We start from the raw sequence: 8,224 nt of genomic DNA on the forward strand, positions 1-8,224 counted from the left end.
TGTGTGTCTGTTGTGATTTATCAGGAATTCTGTGAAATTCTGTGGCGAGTGTTTGTTTTAGTATTGCTATATTTAATTAGCTGTATTTTTTCTACAGTCTTTTCTCTTTCTATGTTCATCTGTTTCTCTAAGCTGTTCCCTCTCTGTCCTCCCAACCTAAAGCCTGACTGGTGTCTAATTATTACACAGATTACTGAACAGAGCGTGGCAATGAAATGAATTAGAAAACAACCAAAACATAAATAGTAACAAAACACACAGTATAGGAGAAAATTCTGATGTTTGGTAGTTTATCAGACTTTTTTCAGGGTTACGATCAGAGATGAATTAGTTTAAAGTTTCTTCTCTCAAAAGTATATAGAGAAAATTTAAAGGCAAGTGCCTTGGTCTCTGAAAAAGTCGAGGTCAAGAGGGAGTGATGACGAACACTGGAGATACAGTGCAGGTTGTCTGCTTATACCTGTGCTTAATGAGAACACTGACCAATCAGGAATCAGCTTGTGACAGCATTTAACCCTTGTGGTATGAGCTGTGGATTACTTTATCTGGATTAGTGACTTTGAAAAACACCCATTTATGTGACTCAGAACTTCATTTACTTAAAAAAAATTAAGAAAGTCTTTATCCCAGCTTTTTAGCATTGAAAATTACTCATACATATATCTGTCCTATTTCAGCAACAGGTTTATTTGCCATTTGTCTGCTGACATTTAAATTCAAATGTAGGTTATCACACCTACGGGAAAATTTAAGCTTCACAATGGTTAATGCTGCAATTCTCCTGCTTTTAACCACAGCCCTGTCTGCAGGTGCACATGTGCAATGAAAGCAAACAGATTTGAATTTCCAGTCACACAAATGGGATGTAGTTTCTCTCCAGTTTTACCATCAAGTAGTTCTACGTGGTGTTCTATACTCAAAGAATCTTTGTCTATGTATGGTAGAGTCTGGATTTTATAACGACAATTATCTTTGCATTGTTTGTAATGACCTGTAAAAAAAGTATAACAAATCTGTTTGATATACAGTATCTCTCTATTTTGCAATTGTACCAAAAGTGGCTTAACTACTGAATAGCTTTGTTTTCCTCTCTAGTAACTAGGCACGTGTGTGTAACCGTGAACTAGTGTGTGCTGTGCTGTGTAGGTTTGTGACGAGGTAACTATGACGTTCACTATTTCATGGACATGACTTTGATCATTGTTTGATTTCAGGCCCAAGTGGGTGATGACACTGCGGGTGACTGCACCCTTTTTCCTATCATGAAATCTTTTTCCATCTTTCATCTGAACACGCGTTAGATCAAGTGTTTATCCACTTGAAATCTGTACTCATGATTGAGACCATTTTAGCTCAGTTTGGCTGATTAGTTGTCTGTATTTCTACACGGGCATGTGCTACTTTTTGTTCCCCTGTGTTGTTAAAAGGTTAATTCTGATAAAACGGGGCTGAGATGAGGAAGTGTTATGGTTAACCTCACATGCTTCATGATATTTGTGTATTCAGGTCATCGGAGATGTGAAACTTAAACAATGGGCCTGTAAAGCTGCATCACCCTGCTCCTTCACTAAGTTATTTTTGTAATGTGCGATAAACTTGTTTCTGCTGTGTACAGTTTATATATTTATGTGTATAAAATGTTGTTCCTGTTTTGTTTTTGAACTGTTCTGTGTCAGGGAAGTGAAGCTAAATTGTACATGTATTTGGTGTTTTATGAAGTGCACAAATGTATTCTGGTATTTAACTGTTTTTTTGTCAGATAGCTAGGTTTAAAGGTGAAATGGCCTCAAACTGTTTTTCACTTAAAGCGACATGATTGGAATTGACTGCTTTATTTAAATTGAAGCGATTTACAATAATAAGAACGGCGAATACGTGAAACATTAACTTTTCCACTGTGAAGAAAAAGCCTCTACTGCTGTGCAGTTATTCACATTTTTAGAGTTAGTCTTCATCTTTGCCCTACATTTATAAACATTTCTTACAAACTGTTGGACAGCAGAAGGGAAAGGTTTGAGAGTTTAGATAGGGGTGCATGAATGTGGATTTTTGCCAATATCTGAAATGCAGATATTTACAAGCGGATGGCAATACTGGTATTGGCATAAAAATGCAGTTCATGGCAAAAACTTCAACTCACTTTAAAGTTTGAGGAATGAAGATGAACACAGTTGGTCCTGCTTTAACACCACAACCTATTTTTTCATACAGCCAGTATGTACAGCTGATACATTGGTTGTAAATATCAGCAAAAATAATTGACTTTTTAGCCAATATTTGCTGATACAGATTTGCCAATAGTATCATGCACCCCATAATTCAGATTTTAAGATCTCTACACTCAAAACCACCAGTGCTCCTTTACAGTCAACTGTGAGATCACATAAAAATGTGTGACACATTTTAAGAAAGGAAATATAATGATGAAATGCATCTTTGTTTAACAAGAACTGTGCCCCCATTTTTTTATTTTCAGAATGTTTTGTTTTCTAATGGATTTCCTCCACATGTGATCCCACTCTGTAACTATTTTTGTTTTAAAGATTTATTTTGGGGCTTTATTACAGAGATAGGACAGTGGACATTGCCAGAACTGGGCAGAGAGAGAGAGAGTGGGGAAGGACATGCAGGAAAGAAGCCACAGGCTGAATTTGAGCCCCTTTTTGGGTTCTATCATTACATTGAGAGGCTTGGCTGTACTTGGTCTGACTCAAAACAGCAGGGGATTTGCTTTTCACCGCAACCAAGCTACCCATTTGAGAGCATGCTAGAGCTGATGATGTGGCATTTATTTTAGACGATGACGTAGTAGGCCTTGTTTTGTTCCGCCAGAAGAAGCTGCTTCAAAGTTCTATTGGTTATCCGGCTGGTGTTTCAAAGTTTGGTGGAGCGGTTGCTTCTTAAACATGTCTGGGAGGCATCCCAGAATGATGATGAACCACTATGAAACAAGCAGTACGCTTTGAGGCGGGATGGGTGCACTAGGGCCCTGCTCCAGAGCAGCACTACTCTGGGAGCAGCTCAGTATAGCTCGCAGAGACCCAACTGGTGAAAAAAAAGTAAATCGGCGTGGCTCGGTTTGGCTCGGCATGGCCATATAGTTGAAAAGTCCCATTTGAGGACAATAGCCTCAGTGCATCAAGACAGAACCTCTAGACTGGTTTAAATTTACTTTTTAGTAGGGCTGTCAAAAGATTAAAAATTTTAATCTAGATTAATCTCATGATTTCTGCAGTTAATCGTGATTAATCACACTTTTTTAATGGAATTTTAAAATTCCACTATTTTGCAATTAGAACTGTTCAGTGTTGTTTTGGATTTTTCTACTCTCTTAACATGAGAGTAACTATCTGTTCAGATACAGACCTGCTTTTACAGGTAGCTGCAAGATTTTAATGAGAACTTAACCACAGAAAAAGGAACTTATTATGGATCTTAAATGGATTAAGAGAACAATAAAAAGGTAAATGTTTGATAACACAGGGTTCAGTGACTTTTGACCTTTAACTTTTGAAATAAGGTATTAAGGAGCAGTGAAAAGGGGAAAATAAAGAGTGAGATTAATCAATTTTAAAAGATTGGTGTACTAATTGTGGATCTTATTGTGATTAACTTGATTAAGCTTGACAGCCCTAATTTTTAGTGAACAACGTTTTTCCTTGGGAAAGTTTGGTGCAGTATGTGATATAAAATAAGGAGATATTTTGCAGAATCTGTCTGGTAAAATGCTGAGTCCTGTTATTAAATCTTACCCCTACATTTCAAATGCCCTTTTGCTCTTTGAAACAGTTAAATGGAGTAGTGGTGAAGTCCTCCCCTACAAATCCATCATGTTACGTGGCTAAACAAATGAGGTGAAACATCACAGAGGTTTTTACCTGATTTTCACACAGGACACATGATCAGCAACTAAATCAACCTGGTTATCAGACAGGTCTGCTTTTCATAACAGAGTTTAAGAGCTTGTAAGACACGCTGACCTTATTCTCCTGCTGCCTTTACAGGGGTCATACCCTCCTTATCAAAAGGCTTTTCATCACAAACCCAAGCAACTGCTCCTAAACCACATCCATAAATATTTTACAGAGTCAGAGAGGAGTGGTGGAAAGCCATCTGATAAAACCACGTCTCACTCCACTTATCCCACCCCCTTTTTTACAAAGTGTTGGCGAGTGAACTCAGCAGGCAGCCAAGCCCTTCTTGAAAACATCCGATTCTTCTGGCAGATGCAAATCATTAACTCCTTATCTTGCTGCTTGGCCAATCAGTGTGTAGTTCTTGGGTTGTTTTTCTGTCTAGTGAGTCACGCCACCACACACTAAAAGCCCTTTCACCCACCTCGGATACAGATCAATGAGAGTAAATGAACCAAGATCGTTTGTTTGGCGATTTCATCAATAATAATGTTTGTTTTTCCCCTTCTCTCACTCCCACTGCTGCTCTTTCCTTATAAGTTATACAGCTTAGACTAAGATTTGATCTGCCACATCATGATGACTTATTTAGACTTTTCTGCATTTTTTTCTGTCATTCTTATCCTGGCTTTTTCTTTACATCAAACCACGTGTCCCCTTGTGATGATTACAATTAATTGGGCTTTTTTGCGTTGTGAAAAGTGAAAAATGTTTGTTTTTAAAGCTATAGAAAGTAGTGAGTTTGTGTGAAAATGGCATAGCGTATCTGAAAAGCCCTTATGATAAAAAAAATCTGTGTTTTGTAATATTTCTGTATGGGGTGTAATAAATGATTCTATGACAGTACTTTCTATGGGAAAAATACTTCAAACGTGACAGTCTTTGTATTTATCTTCAACTAAATTATTGTACTTTTTTCTTTGCAATTTGTAGATATGAAGTGATGATGATAAAGTATCGGTAATCTTGAAATTAACTGTTTCATCATCGGTCTGATGCATCTTTTAATTTATTGATGTACATACTGTATGTTTGTTGATAAACAACTTACTTTATTTTGTATATGACCAATAAAAATGTTTTCAAAATGACCTGCTTTTCTCTGCATCTAAGAAATATCAGACAGATCATAGTAAATTAACAGACTAATGCCAGACTTAGCACAAAACACAAGGAACATTGAGTTTGGTAGACTATGTTTTGTTGTCACAATGCTTCTCAACAATAAATCTTATACCGCTGGAAAAGCCTGTTTATTTCCCTTTTTAAATGGTGCCACATGTAAGGAACATGTATTTGTGGGATGAGCAGCAGAGCTGAGTGTGTGGGTTGCATCCATGAAAAATTTGCCGAATCTCTGCCGGTGCATAGATAGGTTTATCAGCGACAACCTCCAGAATTTGGGAGTGGAGAGGATGAAATGGCCTGCCAGCAGTCCTGACCTCAACCTCATTGAACACTTGTAGGATCAGCTTAAGCGTGCTGTTCATGCCAGTGACTTGGCTGACTTGTGACAAATGCTAGTTGAAGAATGGGATGCCATCCCACAGCAGTGGTGACCAGCATGAGGAGGGGGTGCCAGGCTGTTGTGACTGTGTATGGTTCTTCCACACGGTACTGAGGCTCCCGTTTGTTAAATGAATAAATTGTTAGATTGCAAATATGTCTTGTTTCTTCAGACTTCAATCATCCAATCCACCAAACACCAAACAAGAATCAGTGGCAGAATGAGCTGTTTGGCATTGGCAGAGAAGATTTGGCAAATTTTTCATGGGCGCAATCCACATACTCAGCTCTGCTGCTCATCCCACAGATGCATGATCCTTACAAATGTGTCACCACTTACCCTCTTTTTTTTTTGGAATGCATTTTTAGTTTTTTTCTACTTATTACATATTTTGAACGGAAGGTCGTTTTCACCAAAAACAATGTCTGCATAAGAGGACAATAGACTTATTTTAATGTACAACACAAGAAATGATTATTTTTCTTAATTTCAATTTCAGAGAGAAAATGTTTAAAAGAGCTAAAGGTGGCTTTAAGAAATGGTGTCAGTCATTATGAGACAAGTTTTGCAATTTCTTAGCATTTCAAGGAAAATATTTCCAATCAAATTCCTGACAGTAAAAAAAAAATTCATACATAATTAAGGAAGATTTAAAATGAATTTCTCCCAAACTTCCAAACAAATGTCAATGTAAAATCAGGAAAATTTCAATGTATACTTCCCCTGAATCCTTTAAATTCCCATGAAGGTACCTAAAAATGTCAAACCACCTCCATCCTTACTTAAAAAAAGACTTCAGACCAAACATTTCAACATATACAAACAATATTCCCAAATTTTCATCAAAATTCCTAGAAATTGTTGAGTAAATTTCCCAAACATTTTTATAAAAAACTACTTAAACTTCTGTGGAAATTGGAAAATGATCTTAAAATTTTTAACAGAAAACTTAATGACTATGTTGGACAAAATCCTGGAATGTCCTCATATGTACATGCAGGGTCTCAGGAGGTTAAAAGCAATGTAAACAGGCTTTTACATGGCTTTCAAAAGGTATAAGATGTATTACCAATAAGCATTTTTACCAAACACAGATTTTATTACTTTTTGTATCATGTTTTATCACTAGCTACTGTGAGGAAGTTTCATTTTCTTTTGATTTTGGCAATCCCTGTGAACAAAACTATACATCTTATCACTTTTTGGTCTTTTTTTGTGCATCAGTTTGTAATTATTACCTCCGCCAAGGAGGTTATGTGATTGGGTGGGTTTGTTTGTTTGTTCTTTTGTTAGCAACACAACTCAAAAAGTTGTGGACAGATTTTGATGAAATTTTCAGGAAATGTCAGAAATGGCATTAGGAAGAACTGATAAGATTTTGGGACTGATCCGGATCACCATCTGGATTCAGGAATTTTTTTAAGGATTCTTTACTATTGGGAGATGGGGCTAGTGGCTGAGGTTTGCACTCTGCAAGTGCTTTTCTAGTTGCTTCCTGCGATCTTCTAATCTTCAAACATATCACTGAAATCTTTTTAGAATAAAGTAAACACAAGCACCTTTAGTCTGCATGCTGACCATCACTTCATCTGACGCCTTGAGGGTTTATGGTTATTATTGAAAAACTATGAAGAAATAGTCTTGTAGCTGAGGTTCTTCTATGTTTACAGGTTTTAAAGATGCATCAGTATGAATATACTGGAGTCAGTTAAAAACTCCTTACAGTGTCTGAAATTAAAGTTTATTGAGCAAGTGTAAAAACTGTTGCATCATAGTTTACGGGTTGGTAGGGAAATGAGAAAATAAAGTTACACAAGCATCTTGTTGACTAAATCAAACACACACTGACTGAATAAACTACTGTACACCACTTGAACTGACTTATATCAACTTTTACAAATCCTGCTCTTATTCCTTGGCATTGAAGTGTATCACTTACTGTGAAAACCAGTATAAACCAGAACTTTTTCTACACCTGAAAACTGTATAATGACAATAAATCTTTCTACTGTTATTTTGACTTTTTTTCCAGTTCTTCACCAGTCAAACTTTATGGGAGAGTGGCAAAGAGAAATCCACTTTTGACAAAACCAATCAAATCTTAGCATAAGTTTGTCAAAAGGCATGTGGGAGACTCCATGGTCAAGTGGAAAAAAGTTCTTTGGTCTGATGAGACCAAAATGGTGATTTTTGGCCATCAGACAAGCAGCTGTGTTTGGCAGACACCAAACACTGCACATCACCACAAACCCAACATTCCCATCTGTGAAGCACGGTGCTGGCAGCATCATGCTGTGGGGATGCTTCTGGGCAGCTAGCCTTGGAAGGCTTGGAAAGGTAGAGGGTAAAATGAAGGTGGCAAAATAGAGATAAACTCTGGAGGAAAATCTTATTCAGTCTACAAGAGAACTACAGCTTGAGAGAGGATTTATTTTCTAGCGAGACTATGACCAGAAGCATACAGCAAAAGCTACACTGTAACGGTTTAAAGACAACAAAGTAAATGTTCTGGACTGGCCGAGTCAAATCCCAGACCTCAGTCCAATAGAAAATTTGTGGCTGTATTCGAAAAGGGCTGTTCACGCCTGATCCCTGTGCAACCTGACAGATCTTAAACAGTTTTGAAAGAAGAATGGAGTAAAAGAACTGAATCCCTGAGTTCATGCTATTGCTGTCTGTTAAAGCACTTTGAAAACATCTGTTTTTAAAGGTGCTATATAAATAAAGTTATTTTTATTATTATATTATTATCATTAAAATTGCAGTGCCAAGATGTGCAAGCCAGATTGAGACCTATCCACAC

This window comes from Cheilinus undulatus, linkage group 4 (assembly GCF_018320785.1).
Source record: "Cheilinus undulatus linkage group 4, ASM1832078v1, whole genome shotgun sequence".
NCBI lineage: Eukaryota > Metazoa > Chordata > Actinopteri > Labriformes > Labridae > Cheilinus > Cheilinus undulatus.